The sequence below is a fragment of the Coturnix japonica genome, chromosome 13, assembly GCF_054131305.1.
Source record: "Coturnix japonica strain WE chromosome 13, WE-NBRP24, whole genome shotgun sequence".
Classification (NCBI taxonomy): domain Eukaryota; kingdom Metazoa; phylum Chordata; class Aves; order Galliformes; family Phasianidae; genus Coturnix; species Coturnix japonica.
In genome coordinates this window covers 152,618-168,910 of record NC_140675.1, presented here as the reverse complement: position 1 = coordinate 168,910, position 16,293 = coordinate 152,618, and the positions used below count along the sequence as shown (strand labels likewise).

At 40.9% G+C, this 16,293-nt stretch overlaps 1 long non-coding RNA gene across 1 annotated transcript; it reads left to right on the top strand.

The window, feature by feature from the left end:
* The first annotated feature begins 1,649 nt into the window (after positions 1-1,649).
* LOC146758526 (uncharacterized) lies at positions 1,650-6,190 on the top strand. Its single transcript, XR_014934009.1, has 2 exons — positions 1,650-1,697; positions 5,949-6,190. It is a non-coding gene; the product is annotated as an uncharacterized LOC146758526 (long non-coding RNA).
* Positions 6,191-16,293: the final 10,103 nt, after the last annotated feature.

Genomic DNA, 16,293 nt, shown 5'->3' with positions numbered 1-16,293 from the left:
GAGTTTTCTAATCTTTGTTGTTTCTAAACATTAAGGCCTATATGCAATGAGGTTTGTAAGCATTAGGGTTGCTAAGCATTGAGGTTTCAGAGGAATAAAATTTCTAAGCAATGAGGATTCTAAGCATTGAGGTTTCTAAGCAATGCATGGAGGATGCTAAGCATTGAGGTTCCTAAGCAGTGAGGATTCTGAGCTTTGAGGATTCTAAACTAAGTAATGAGGATGCTAAGCAATGAGTATACTAAGCATTGAGGATGCTAAGCATTGAGGATTCTAATCATTGAGGATTCTAAGCATTGAGGTTTCTAAGCAAAGCATTGAGGATGCTATGCATTGAGGATGCTAAGCATTGAGGATGCTAAGCATTGAGGATGCTAAGCATTGAGGATTCTAAGCATTGAGTATGCTAAGCATTGAGGATTCTAAGCATTGAGGATGCTAAGCATTGAGGATTCTAAGCATTGAGGATTCTAAGCATTGTGGATTCTAAGCATTGAGGATTCTAAGCTATGTAATGAGGATGCTAAGCATTGAGGATTCTAAGTATTGAGGTTTCTAAGCTAAGCATTGAGGACACGAAGCATTGAGGATTCTAACTATTGAGGATTCTAAGCAATGCATGGAGGATTCTAAGCATTGAGGATTCTAAGCGTTGAGGATTCTAAGCATTGGGGTTTCTAATCAAAGCATTGAGGATTCTAAGCATTGAGGATTCTAAGCATTGAGGATGCTAAGCATTGAGGATGCTAAGCATTGAGGATTCTAAGCATTGAGGATTCTAAGCATTGAGGATTCTAAGCATTGAGGATTCTAAGCATTGAGGTTTCTAAGCTTAGCATTTAGGATTCTAATCATTGAGGATTCTGAGCATTCAGGTTTCTAAGCAATGAGGATTCTAAGCTAAGCACTGAGGATGCTATGTATTGAGGTTTCTAAGCATTAAGGACTCTGTGCTTTGAGGATTCTAAGCACTGATGATTCTAAGCATTGAGGATTCTAAGCATTGAGGATTCTAAGCATTGAGGATTCTAAGCTATGCATTGAGGATTCTAAACATTGAGGATGTTAAGCATTGAGAATTCTAAGCATTGAGGATTCTAAGCTAAGCATTGAGGATTCTAAGTATTGAGGATTCTAAGAATTCAGGTTTCTAAGCAGTGAGGATTCAAATCTAAGCACGTTGGATGCTAAGTATCTAGGTTTCTAAGCATTAAGGATTCTGTGCATTGAGGTTTCTAAGCATTGAGGATTCTAAGCATTGAGTTTTCTAAGCTAAGCATTGAGGATGCTAAGCATTGTGGATTCTAAGCATTGAGGATTCTAAGCATTGAGGATTCTAATCATTGAGGATTCTAAACATTGAGGATTCTAATCTAGGCATTGAGGATTCTAAGCATTGAGGATTCTAAGCTTTGAGGATGCTAAGCATTGAGGATGCTATGCATTGAGGATTCTAAGCATTGAGGATTCTAAGCTATGTAATGGGGATGCTACGCATTGAGGATTCTAAGTATTGAGGTTTCTAAGCTAAGCATTGAGGATGCGAAGCATTGAGGATTCTAACTATTGAGGATTCTAAGCAATGCATAGAGGATTCTAAGCATTGAGGATTCTAAGCATTGAGGATTCTAAGCATTGAGGTTTCTAAGTGACTTGCGGAATCAAACTCTATAATCCAGAGATGGGTTATAAAGCAGGTATGTTTATTCCAGCGTTGCGCAGCGCCGGGTGCAAGGGGGATAGCTCCTCCAAACTTGCACACCGTAAAGATAAAAGTGTGTTACAGATATAGGTTAAGCTAATACATAATCAATAGTCTCCTCCTCAGTTTGATTACATATTCATTACATTCCCTATGGCCCCGTTCCCTGCGACCCCATTCCCTCATTCCCCCTGACACTATTCCCCGTGACCCTTGCCGATGTTTTGGGGTGAAATTCTTCTTCTGTTTTCTTCTTGGTGTTATCTGCTGTTATTGTTCTCCCATGTCGGCATCATCTTGCCCGGGGGGGGGGGGGATCTAATCCTTCTTGTCAGAGGTCTCCGGACAGTTTCTTCTTATCTTTATTGCCCTCTTCTCTGGCTTTATTTTGACTAAGTGTCTGTAATTCCCCCTTTCCCTGCACTTTTAAATGTACAGTTACCCTTTGTCTTGGTTTCTGTGAAGTTCCCCTTTCCCTTTCTATAGCAAAATGTTACCTTACCACCATTTTGAGGCTTTGCTCACTCTTCAATTCCCCCTTTTTCTTTAATCTTGCAGTCTTTTACCTGCTAGATTCTTAATGGGTCTCAAAATAGGCTCCGCTCTCTACCTTTTGTCTCAGCTCATGTCTCTTCCAAACCTCGTATTCCCTTCCAGTACCTTGGTGCAGACACAAAAGGCATCTTATAACAACACAAGTAAAACACACCAAGAATAGCAAGGTGACGCAGGCTAAGAAAAACTGTTTCAGTTATCCTAAATTTGGCAACTAGTAAGTTTATCCCATGGTCCAGAGAAAACTATTCCCCAATCGGTGTTATCCCTGCCTACTCCATGTTGCAATGCATCTTTGGATAAACAGGATACCTCCTCTTGGATTGTCCATCAGGCATCTGCAGCAGCATCCTCAATTGTTTCTAAGGTTACAGAAATTTTCATACAGCAATACCCCCCTTTTCTTGGGAGTTCTGTGAACTCAATTTGCCATTGTTGCCCTGGAAGGCCCTCTCCCGTGAGGCCCACTTGTGCCCTGTTCCTGGTACTGGGACTGTACTTTGTAGTGTTAGTTTGCCCAATATATTCTCTTATCTTCCTTTATAACCAATTTCCATAAAATACTAAAGGGCATAACAATGTCCATTTGGGCATGCACCCATCTGTCAACTTGCTCTATTCCTTTCTAAATCATTAATTGGACTCCTGTTCTCTTTAGAATATTTTACAGGTTTTGACTTGGCTTCAGAGATTTTAAGTTTACCGTCTGGAATTGAAGCCCTCTTCAACTGCCTGTTCTGCCACCTGATCTATCATCTTATTTTCTGTTTCCTGTACAGTGTTACATTTCTGATGTCTTTTACAACATATAATAACCATTGGTAGATTTAAATCAGGCTGTTTTCCTTGTGTGTGAGCAATCCTTGCTCTTTTCAGATGGTACTATGAGCGTGTGGCACATATTTAGCATCTGTCCATATGATTGAAGCTCTTGTCAAGGCAGTTATTTCAGCCTTCTGAGGGGAAGTCCCCACAGCTGGTGGTTGTGCTTCGATTACCTGGTCAGTAGCAGTTACTGCATGTCCTGCCTTACAGTCTCCTTGTCTCATAAAACTGCAGCTGCTGGTAACCCAGGTGTCTTCTGCATCTTCTAAGGGTTCGTCCTTCAGGTTCGACTGACCGGCTGGAATGTGCAGCTTCAGTTGATTCAAAGCAGTCATGTAATACTGGTTCTCCGGGAGTTCCGCTAAGGAAAGATACTGGGTTGACAATATTAGTCACAATTATTTCTACATCATCTTGCTCTACCAGGATGGCCTGGTATTTCAGGAATCTTTGGGGTGAGAGCCAATGAACTAATGTCCCCCTTTTGCCTCCAATACAGTAAACACTGTATGAGATATTAAAACTGGTGTCCTTTGGCCCAGTGTAGATTTATAGGCTTCTTGAATATTGAACACCAGTGCAGCCACTGCCCTCAGGCACCATCCCTTACTCACTTCAAGCTGTTTGAGGTTTACCATCAGTCCGTAGCTGTGTATCCATGGTCAGCACCCTCCTGTCATTCCTGGGAACGTATGGAGTTCCTTGGCAGTTTGCAGCTCAGGGGCTTAGCAGATGGCTTCTTTCCTGGCAGTCCTTAAGGTCCAAAGTCCAGCTGTAATTTCTGAGTTATTTGTGCTTTCTGTAAACCAAGAAACTCAGCAAACTCTCAGTCTACTGTACACAGTCCTTTTGTTGCTGTGGCATCCACATGCTCCAGTAAAGTTCCACCCTAGGATGGAGGATCCCAGGTCTCAGGCTCATGAGTTGACCAGTTCTCAAAGATCATTAAGCTGTTCTCACAACCCTGGGTAACACTGTCCAGGTTAACTGAGTCTCTTCTCCCTCTATTAGGGTTTTCCTATTCAAAGGCAAATAACCTTAGGCTTCCTTTAGTCAAACCAGGCAGAAGAGACATCCCTCAAATCCAGAAGGCAAACTCCACCTATTCATTCCTTAACTTGGTTGATAAAGTGCATGGATTTTCCATCACTGAGTGTATCCATTCAACAATTCCATTACTTGTCCTCATGTCTTCTACCAAACTAAAGCACTTGCTATCCGAAAATCTAGCAAATTGGCAAAATTGGAGTTTTGTACTTGGATTCCCATTCAATTAGTAATTCAAACTCAAAAAATTATCTATTATTTCTTTTGTCCTTCTACAGTCACATATCCTCAAAGGGCACCACTTTACCCTGAGTGGGTGAGCTCTTGCTTTTAACTTGTATTTAGGGCTTAATTTTTGGCCCTGATGCCCACACCCCTAAGTGTGTCTTAATTGAGATTGCTGTGGCTCCTGGGGGTATAACATTGTTTTTCCCAGTTTGTGCTAATAGTCAGACTTACAATTCTTAATCAGCCAATATTGTTTGACCCTTAGCTCCAGTTTTATTAAATTTCTTGCCAGGGTAACCTGACAGGTACAAGAATTTCTGTATTCCTACTTGTTTTCTTAGCTTATATTTAATTAATTCCAAAAGTAAGCCTTTTCTTGTTGGGCAGTAGCACCTACTACTGTTACAAAACCATCTATGGGTAGTAAGAAGCTCCCATATCCATCAGAAAATGAACTACTTTATCCTGCTTCCTTAGCTGCAGTTTCATCGGTGTATCTGCTAGGGTTAACTTCCCAAGTTCTCATTGTTCAGTTCTGCAATCAGAGGCAATTCCTTCTCACTCAGCTTGGTCGGATTTCTCTACCAGTGTCCCACTGCATTTGCACACTGCTTTCATTCCAGCGGGGCAGAGCCCTCCCTGGGCTCTTCAAGCCTCCCTCCCCCCCCTTTCCTCGTGGGGGATCCCTGGGTCCTATGGCCCTACTCTAGCACCACAACAGTAACAGCTGTTATTATTCTCAATTCCCTGAACATCTCTGATTCTCAATCAGGTGTTTGTTTTGTTATTTGTTGTTGTTGTTGTTGTTTGTTTGTTTTCTTCTTATTGTACACCTCTCTTCAGACCTGACATCCCTGTTTTTATCTTTGCCTTCCTCAACTTTTGTCCTTCCCAAACTTTCTCACTTTCCAAACTCTAATCATTACATTTCACCTCCTCTCCAGAGCCGTCCAGTGCTGCCCAGATTTCAGATTTCCCAGATCTCTGCACATGAAGGCTATTCTCACTTCCAGTGCCCTGTCCTCTCCACCTTCCCCTTTGCTGTTTACAGCAGCAGTCTCTGACCCTGGCTCCCTCTCCCACTCTGAGAGTTCTGATTGCAGGGGAACGGTGCGGGGGGGTTGTTCTCATGCCAGCACAGATAAACTCACTTTCTCTTTAACCCTTTTTCCTCTGTACACTATTCCACTATTTGTACCCTCATTTACACTTCCACGTACCCTCAACAATACTTCCGTATGACATTAACAACTACACTTTCTTATACCAGCCAAACAGTTTGTCCCATTCCCTTCAAAACCCACAAATCAAACAACACAGTTCTTCAGTTTCCATAAACACTCTTACTACCTTATAACTTTCCCTTAGCAATCCATATCGTTCAGTCATACACCTCTCGCCACAGAGCCAGCACTGACTGACCCACCTCCCTTACACCTCTTCGCAGGCAGAACACAGTATCACATAAATGGCTTGATGCTCATTCCACACAGACATCCCTCTATATGTTCATTGTCCCTATCCTCTAGCTTATACATCAACCACCACTGATTACAATATTTAATCAGGATTTTTTTTTTTTTCGGCTCAGGGTTCCTCCTGGTTCCCCAGCGATATCTCGCCAATGTGCCAGTATACACCCCAGGGGTGAGCGCGCAGGGACCTCTTTGCTCTGTGATTTTCCCATTGTAACTTAATATAAACCACCGTATTCTTTTATAAGTAAAACCACTTCTGACACAACAGCATTGTTATGACTTATGACCACATACTTTACAAAAACCAGTAATTAATAATACAAAATAAACACGTATTAAAACATAGATAAACAAGTATTGGAGACAACTTTCGCTTCGTCCGTCCCCGGCCGTTTCCCTCGCGGGAGGACGGAACCGCGGGTCGGGACTCTGCACTCGCCCCGCAGCTGTGCTGCGTCTCACTCACACCACACTCACACGACAATTCAAACAGAATTACAATATATCATTTGTTAAGCTTAACCAAAGATGTTAAGAACACCGGTGCTAGTTGTTGACTTAGGTCACCTATATAAACAGCGCTGTACGATACCAATTATCCCAGGATTACCCAAATCACACTGTACCAGAGAGCAGACAAGCTCTGCCCAATTAGCAATCACCTGAATGTGAGCAATAGCTCTTTTACCATGCGTACGACTTACTGGCCCCTTTGTAGGCACTCCCCAGGGAGTCCTAACCCAGCCGGCAACCTAACCTAACCCGTGAGCTCACGTCCCTTGGGGGGGAGCACGCCGACTCCACTGTGCCCTGCGTAGGACGTCTCCTCACGACTTACGGGTCCCCCATTTCACATACCTGGTCCGCCGATAGATGGTTCTTGTCTGCTCCTGCAGTGAACATTGAGGATTCTAAGCATTGAGGATGGTAAGCATTGAGGATGCTAAGCATTGAGGATTCTAACTATTGAGGATTCTAAGCAATGCATAGAGGATTCTAAGCATTGAGGATTCTAAGCATTGAGGATTCTAAGCATTGAGGTTTCTAAGTGACTTGCGGAATCAAACTCTATAATCCAGAGATGGGTTATAAAGCAGGTATGTTTATTCCAGCGTTGCGCAGCGCCGGGTGCAAGGGGGATAGCTCCTCCAAACTTGCACACCGTAAAGATAAAAGTGTGTTACAGATATAGGTTAAGCTAATACATAATCAATAGTCTCCTCCTCAGTTTGATTACATATTCATTACATTCCCTATGGCCCCGTTCCCTGCGACCCCATTCCCTCATTCCCCCTGACACCATTCCCCGTGACCCTTGCCGATGTTTTGGGGTGAAATTCTTCTTCTGTTTTCTTCTTGGTGTTATCTGCTGTTATTGTTCTCCCATGTCGGCATCATCTTGCCCGGGGGGGGGGGGATCTAATCCTTCTTGTCAGAGGTCTCCGGACAGTTTCTTCCTATCTTTATTGCCCTCTTCTCTGGCTTTATTTTGACTAAGTGTCTGTAATTCCCCCTTTCCCTGCACTTTTAAATGTACAGTTACCCTATGTCTTGGTTTCTGTGAAGTTCCCCTTTCCCTTTCTATAGCAAAATGTTACCTTACCACCATTTTGAGGCTTTGCTCACTCTTCATAAGCTTAGCTTTGAGGATTCTAATCAATGAGGATTCTAAGCATTCAGGTTTCTAAGCAGTGAGGATTCTAAGCTAAGCACTGAGGATGCTAAGTATTGAGGTTTCTAAGCATTGAGGACTCTGTGCATTGAGGATTCTAAGCATTGAGGATTCTAAGCATTGAGGATTCTAAGCATTGAGGATTCTAAGCAGTGAGGATTCTAAGCATTGAGGTTTCTAAGGTAAGCATTGAGGATTCTAAGCATTGAGGATTCTAAGCATTGAGGTTTCTAAGCTAGGCATTGAGGATGCGAAGCATTGAGGATTCTAACTATTGTGGATTCTAAGCGATGCATGGAGGTTGCTAAGCATTGAAGATTCTAAGCATTGAGGATTCTAAGCATTGAGGATTCTAAGCCAAGCATTGAGTTTTCTAATCTTTGTGGTTTCTAAGCATTAAGGCCTCTATGCATTGAGGTTTGTAAGCATTTGGGATGCTAAGCAATGAGGTTTCAAACAATAAAATTTCTCAGCATTGAGTTTTGTAAGCATTGAGGATTCTAAGCATGGAGGATTCTAAGCTAAGCATACAGCATATTAAGGATTGAGGATGCTAAGCATTGAGGTTTCTAAGCATTGGGGATTCTACGCGTTGAGGATGCTAAGCACTGAGGATTCTAAGTATTGAGGTTTCTAAGCATTAAGGACTCTGTGCATTGAGGTTTCTAAGCATTGAGGATCCTGAGTTTTGAGGATTCTAAGATATGCATTGAGGATGCTAAGGATTGAGGATGCTAAGCATTGAGGATGCTAAGCATTGAGGTTTCTAAGCGTAGCATTGAGGATTCTAAGAATTCAGGTTTCTAAGCAGTGAGGATTCTAAGCTAAGCACTGAGGATGCTAAGTATTGAGGTTTCTAAGCATTAAGGACTCCGTGCATTGAGCTTTCTAAGCATTGAGGATTCTAAGCATTGAGGATTCTAAGCTAGGCATTGAGGATTCTATGCATTGAGGATTCTAAGCATTGAGGATTCTAAGCATTGAGGTTTCTAAGCATTGAGGATGATAAGCATTGAGGTTTCTAAGCATTGAGGATGCTAAGCATTGAGGTTTCTAAGCTTAGCATTGAGGATTCTAAGCATTGAGGATTCTAAGAATTCAGGTTTCTAAGCAGTGAGGATTCTAAGCTAAGCACTGAGGATGCTAAGTATTGAGGTTTCTAAGCATTAAGGACTCCGTGCATTGAGCTTTCTAAGCATTGAGGATTCTAAGCATTGAGGATTCTAAGCTAGGCATTGAGGATTCTATGCATTGAGGATTCTAAGCATTGAGGATTCTAAGCATTGAGGTTTCTAAGCATTGAGGATGATAAGCATTGAGGTTTCTAAGCATTGAGAATGCTAAGCATTGAGGTTTCTAAGCTTAGCATTGAGGATTCTAAGCACTGAGGATTCTAAGAATTCAGGTTTCTAAGCAGTGAGGATTCTAAGCTAAGCACTGAGGATGCTAAGTATTGAGGTTTCTAAGCATTAAGGAGTCTGTGCATTGAGCATTCTAAGCATTGAGGATTCTAAGCTAGGCATTGAGGATTCTAAGCATTGAGGATTCTAAGCATTGAGGATTGTAAGCATTGAGGTTTCTAAGCTAAGCATTGAGGATTCTAAGCATTGAGGATGCTAAGCATTGAGGATGCTAAGCAATAAGGATGCTAAGCTTTGAGGATTCTAAGCATTGAGGATTCTAAGCATTGAGGATTCTAAGCATTGAGGATGCTAAGCATTGAGGATTCTAAGCATTGAGGATTCTAAGCATTGAGGATGCTAAGCATTGAGGATTCTAAGCATTGAGGATTCTGAGCATTGAGGATTCTAAGCATTGAGGATTCTAAGACAAGCATTGAGTTTTCTAATCTTTGTTGTTTCTAAACATTAAGGCCTCTATGCAATGAGGTTTGTAAGCATTAGGGTTGCTAAGCATTGAGGTTTCAGAGCAATAAAATTTCTAAGCAATGAGGATTCTGCGCATTGAGGTTTCTAAGAAATGCATGGAGGATGCTAAGCATTGAGGTTCCTAAGCAGTGAGGATTCTGAGCTTTGAGGATTCTAAGCTAAGCAATGAGGATGCTAAGCAATGAGGATGCTAAGCAATGAGGATGCTAAGCATTGAGGATGCTAAGCATTGAGGATTCTAAGCATTGAGGTTTCTAAGCTAAGCATTGAGGATGCGAAGCATTGAGGATTCTAACTATTGAGGATTCTAAGCAATGCATGGAGGATGCTAAGCATTGAGGATTCTAAGCATTGAGGATTCTAAGCTATGCATGGAGGATTCTAAGCACTGAGTATTCTAAGCATTGAGAATTCTAAGCCAAGCATTGAGTTTTCTAATCTTTGAGGTTTCTAAGCATTAAGGCCTCTATGCATTGAGGTTTGTAAGCATTTGGGATGCTAAGCAATGAGGTTGCAAACAATAAAATTTCTCAGCATTGAGGTTTGTAAGCATTGAGGATTCTAAGCATTGAGGATTCTAAGCTATGTAATGGGGATGCTAAGCATTGAGATTTCTAAACTTAGCATTGAGGATTCTAATCATTGAGGATTCTAAGCATAGCATAGAGCATACTAAGGATTGAGGATGCTAAGCATTGAGGTTTCTAAGCATTGGGGATTCTACGCATTGAGGATGCTAAGCACTGAGGATTATAAGCATTGAGGTTTCTAAGCAGTGAGGATTCTAAGCTAAGCACTGAGGATGCTAAGTATTGAGTTTTCTAAGCATTAAGGACTCTGTGCATTGAGGATTCTATGCATTGAGGATTCTAAGCATTGAGCATTCTATGCATTGAGGATGTTAAGCATTGAGGATTCTAAGCATTGAGGTTTCTAAGCTAAGCATTATGGATTCTAAGCATCGATGAATCTAAGCATTGAGGATTCAAAGCATTCAGGTTTCTAAGCAGTGAGGATTCTACGCTAAGCACTGAGGATGCTAAGTATTGAGGTTTCTAAGCATTAAGGACTCTGTGCATTGAGGTTTCTAAGCATTGAGGATTCTAAGCATTGAGGATTCTCAGCATTGAGGATTCTAAGCTAGGCATTGTGGATTCTAAGCATTGAGAATTCTAAGCGTTGAGGATGCTAAGCGTTGAGGATTCTAAGCATTGAGGATGCTAAGCATTGGGGATGCTAAGTATTGAGGATGCTAAGCATTGAGGATTCTAAGCATTGAGGATTCTAAGCATTGAGGATGCTAAGCGTTGAGGATGCTAAGCGTTGAGGATTCTAAGCATTGAGGATTCTAAGCATTGAGGATGCTAAGCATTGAGGATGCTAAGCATTGAGGATTCTAAGCATTGAGGATTCTAAGCAATGAGGATGATAAGCTAAGCATAGAGGATACTAAGGATTGAGGATGCTAAGCACTGAGGTTTCTAAGCATTGGGGATTCTACGCGTTGAGGATGCTAAGCACTGAGGATTATAAGCATTGAGGTTTCTAAGCATTAAGGACTCTGTGCATTGAGGTTTCTAAGCATTGAGCATCCTGATCTTTGGGATTCTAAGCTATGCATTGAGGATGCTACGCATTGAGGATTCTAAGCATTGAGGATTCTAAGCATTGAGGATTCTAAGCACTCAGGTTTCTAAGCAGTGAGGATTCTAAGCTAAGCACTGAGGATGATAAGTATTGAGGTTTCTAAGCATTAAGGACTCTGTGCATTGAGGTTTCTAAGCATTGAGGATTCTAAGCATTGAGGATTCTAAGCATTGAGGATTCTAAGCATTGAGGATGTTAAGCATTGAGGATTCTAAGCATTGAGTTTTCTAATCTAAGCATTGAGGATTCTAAGCATCGAGGAATCTAAGCATTGAGGATTCTAAGCACTCAGGTTTCTAAGCAGTGAGGATTCTACGCTAAGCACTGAGGATGCTAAGTATTGAGGTTTCTAAGCATTAAGGACTCTGTGCATTGAGGTTTCTAAGCATTGAGGATCCTGAGCTTTGAGGATTCAAAGATATGCATTGAGGATGCTAAGGATTGAGGTTTCTGAGCTTAGCATTGAGGATTCTAATCATTGAGGATTCTAAGCATTGAGGATTCTAAGCATTGAGGATTCTAAGCATGGAGGATTCTAAGCATTGAGGATTCTAAGTATTGAGGTTTCTAAGCATTAAGGACTCTGTGCATTGAGGATTATAAGCATTGAGGATTCTAAGCATTGAGGATTCTAAGCATTAAGGATTCTCAGCATTGAGGATTCTAAGTAGTGAGTATTCTATGCATTGAGGTTTCTAAGGTAAGCATTGAGGATTCTAAGCATTGAGGATTCTAAGCATTGAGGTTTCTAAGCTAAGCATTGATGATACGAAGCATTGAGTATTCTAACTATTGCGGATTCTAAGCAATGCATGGAGGATGCTAAGCATTGAAGATTCTAAGCATTGAGGATTCTAAGCCAAGCATTGAGTTTTCTAATCTTTGTTTTTTCTAAACATTAAGGCCTCTATGCAATGAGGTTTGTAAGCATTAGGGTTGCTAAGCATTGAGGTTTCAGAGCAATAAAATTTCTAAGCAATGAGGATTCTGCGCATTGAGGTTTCTAAGCAATGCATGGAGGATGCTAAGCATTGAGGTTCCTAAGCAGTGAGGATTCTGAGCTTTGAGGATTCTAAGCTAAGCAATGAGGATGCTAAGCAATGAGGATGCTAAGCATTGAGGATGCTAAGCATTGAGGTTTCTAAGCTAAGCACTGAGGATGCAAAGCATTGAGGATTCTAAATATTGAGGATTCTAAGCAATGCATGGAGGATGCTAAGCATTGAGGATTCTAAGCATTGAGGATTCTAAGCATGGAGGATTCTAAGCATTGGGGATTCTAGGCCAAGCATTGAGTTTTCTAATCTTTGAGGTTTCTAAACATTAAGGCCTCTATGCAATGAGGTTTGTAAGCATTAGGGATGCTAAGCATTGAGGTTTCAGAGCAATAAAATTTTTAAGCAATGATGATTCTACGCATTGAGGTTTCTAAGCTATTCATGGAGGATGCTAAGCATTGAGGATTCTAAGCATTGAGGATTCTAAGCTATGCATGGAGGATTCTAAGCATTGAGGATTCTAAGCATTGAGGATTCTAAGCCAAGCATTGAGTTTTCTAATCTTTGAGGTTTCTAAGCATTAAGGCCTCTATGCATTGAGGTTTGTAAGCATTGAGGATTCTAAGCAATGAGGTTTCAAACAATAAAATTTCTCAGCATTGAGGTTTGTAAGCTTTGAGGATTCTAAGCACTGAGGATTCTAAGAATTGAGGTTTCTAAGCATTAAGGACTCTGTGCATTGAGGTTTCAAAGCATTGAGGATTCTAAGCATTGAGGATTCTAAGCAGTGAGGATTCTAAGCATTGAGGATTCTAAGCATCGAGGATTCTAAGCATTGAGGATTCTAAGCAGTGAGGATTCTAAGCATCGAGGATTCTAAGCATCGAGGATTCTAAGCATTGAGGATTCTAAGCATTGAGGATTCTAAGCATTGAGGATTCTAAGCATTGAGGATGCCAAGCACTGAGGATGCCAAGCATTGAGGATGCTAAGCATTGAGGAAGCTAAGCATTGAGGATGCTAAGCATTGAGGATCCTAAGCATTGAGGATTCTAAGCTATGTAATGAGGATGCTAAGCATTGAGGATTCTAAGTATTGAGGTTTCTAAGCTTAGCATTGAGGATGCGAAGCATTGAGGATTCTAACTATTGAGGATTCTAAGCAATGCATGGAGGATTCTAAGCATTGGGGATTCTAAGCATTGAGGATGCCAAGCATTGAGGATGCTAAGCATTGAGGATGCTAAGCATTGAGGATTCTAAGCATTGAGGATTCTAAGCATTGAGGATTCTAAGCATTGAGGATGCTAATCATTGAGGATGCTAAGCATTGAGGATTCTAAGCATTGAGGATTCTAAGCCTAGCATTGAGTTTTCTAATCTTTTTTTCTAAGCATTAAGGCCTCTATGCATTGAGGTATGTAAGCATTAGGGTTGCTAAGCATTGAGGTTTCAGAGCAATAAAATTTTTAAGCAATGAGGATTCTGCGCATTGAGGTTTCTAAGCAATGCATGGAGGATGCTAAGCATTGAGGTTCCTAAGCAGTGAGGATTCTGAGCATTGAGGATTCTAAGCTAAGTTATGAGGATGCTAAGCAATGAGGATGCTAAGCATTGAGGATGCTAAGCATTGAGGATTCTAAGCATTGAGGATTCTAAGCATTGAGGATTCTAAGCTAGGCATTGAGGATTCTAAGCATTGAGGATTCTAAGCATTGAGGATTCTAAGCATTGCGGATTCTAAGCAATGAGGATACTAAGCATTGAGGATGCTAAGCATTGAGGATGCTAAGCATTGAGGATGCTATGCATTGAGGATTATAAGCTTTGAGGATTCTAAGCTTTGAGGATGCTAAGCATTGAGGATTCTAAGCATTGATGATTGTAAGCATTGACGATTCTAAGCATTGAGGTTGCTAAGCATTGAGGATGCTAAGCATTGAGGTTTCTGAGCACCGAGGATTCTGAGCTTTGAGGATTCTAAACTAAGCAATGAGGATGCTAAGCATTGAGGATTCTTAGCATTGAGGATGCTAAGCATTGAGGATTCTAAGTACTGTGGTTTCTAAGCTATGCATTGAGGATGCGAAGTATTGAGGATTCTAACTATTGAGGATTCTAAGCAATGCATGGAGGATTCTAAGCATTGAGGATTCTAAGCATTGAGGATTCTAAGCCAAGCATTGAGTTTTCTAATCTTTGAGGTTTCTAAGCATTAAGGCCTCTATGCATTGAGGTTTGTAAGCATTGAGGATTCTAAGCAATGAGGTTTCAAACAATAAAATTTCTCAGCATTGAGGTTTGTAAGCATTGAGGATTCTAAGCATTGAGGATTCTAAGCTAAGCATAGAGCATACTAAGGATTGAGGATGCTAAGCATTGAGGTTTCTAAGCACTGGGGATTCTACGCATTGAGGATGCTAAGCACTGAGGATTCTAAGCATTGAGGTTTCTAAGCAGTGAGGATTCTAAGATAAGCACTGAGGATGCTAAGTATTGAGGTTTCTAAGCATTAAGGACTCTGTGCATTGAGGTTTCTAAGCATTGAGGATCCCGAGCTTTGAGGATTCTAAGCTAAGCATTGAGGATGCTAAGCATTGAGGATTCTAAGCATTGAGGATTCTAAGCATTGAGGATTCTAAGCATTTAAGACTTTAAGCATTGAGGTTTCTAAGCAATAAGGTTTCTCAGCATTGAGGATTCTAAGAAATGAGCATTCTACACATTGAAGATTTTACGCGTTGAGGTTTCTAAGCATTGAGGTATGCATTGAGGATGCTAAGCAATGAGGATGCTAAGCATTGTGGATTCTATGTATTGAGGATTCTAAGCATTAAGTACTCTAAGCATTGAGGTCTCTAAGCTTTAAGGTCTCTATGCATTGAGGTTTGGAAGCATTGAGGATTCTAAGCCAAGCATTGAGTTTTCTAATCTTTAAGGTTTCTAAGCATTAAGGCCTCTATGCATTGAGGTTTGAAAGCATTAGGGATGCTAAGCATTGAGGTTTCCAAGGAATAAAATTTCTCAGCGTTGAGGATTCTAAGCTATCAGGATTCTAGGCATTGAGGTTTCTAAGCAGTGCATGGAGGATGTAAGCATTGAGGATTTTATGCATTGAGGATTCTAAGCTAAGCATAGTGCATACTAAGGTTTGAGGATGCTAAGCATTGAGGTTTCTAAGCATTGGGGATTCTACGCATTGAGGATGCTAAGCACTGAGGATTCTAAGCGTTGAGGTTTCTATGCAGTGAGGATTCTAAGCTAAGGTCTGAGGATGCTAAGTATTGAGGTTTCTAAGCATTAAGGACTCTGTGCATTGAGGTTTTTATGCATTGAGGATCCTGAGCTTTGAGGATTCTAAGCTAAGCATTGAGGATGCTAATCGTTGAGGATGCTAAGCATTGAGGATTCTAAGCTATGCATGAGGATTCTAAGCATTGAGCATTGTAAGCATTGAGGATTCTAAGCCAAGCATTGAGTTTTCTAATCTTTAAGGTTTCTAAGCATTAAGGCCTCTATGCATTGAGGTTTGTAAGCATTTGGGATGCTAAGCAATGAGGTTTCAAACAATAAAATTTCTCATCATTGAGGTTTGTAAGCATTGAGGATTGTAAGCATTGAGGATTCTAAGCTAAGCATAGAGCATACTAAGGATTGAGGATGCTAAGCATTGAGGTTTCTAAGCAGTGAGGATTCTAAGCTAAGCACTGAGGATGCGAAGTATTGAGGTTTCTAAGCATTAAGGACTCTGTGCATTGAGGTTTCTAAGCATTGAGGATTCTAAGCATTGAGGATTCTAAGCATTGAGGATTCTAAGCATTGAGGATTCTAAGCATTGAGGTTTCTAAGCTAAGCATTGAGGATTCTAAGCATTGAGGATTCTAAGCATTGAGGATTCTAAGCATTGAGGATTTTAAGCATTGACGATGCTAAGCATTGACGATGCTAAGCATTGACGATGCTAAGCATTGAGGATTCTAAGCTATGTAATGAGGATGCTAAGCATTGAGGATGCTAAGCATTGAGGATTCTATGCATTGAGGATTCTAAGCTTTGAGGATTCTAAGCATTGAGGATTCTAAGCATTGAGGTTTCTAAGAATCGAGGATGCTAAGTATTGAGGTTTATAAGCATTGAGGTTTCTAAGCATTGAGGATTCTAAGCATTGAGGATTCTAAGCATTGAGGATTCTAAGCATTGAGGATTCTAAGCTAAGCATTGAGGATTCTAAGCATTGAGGATTCTAAGCTAG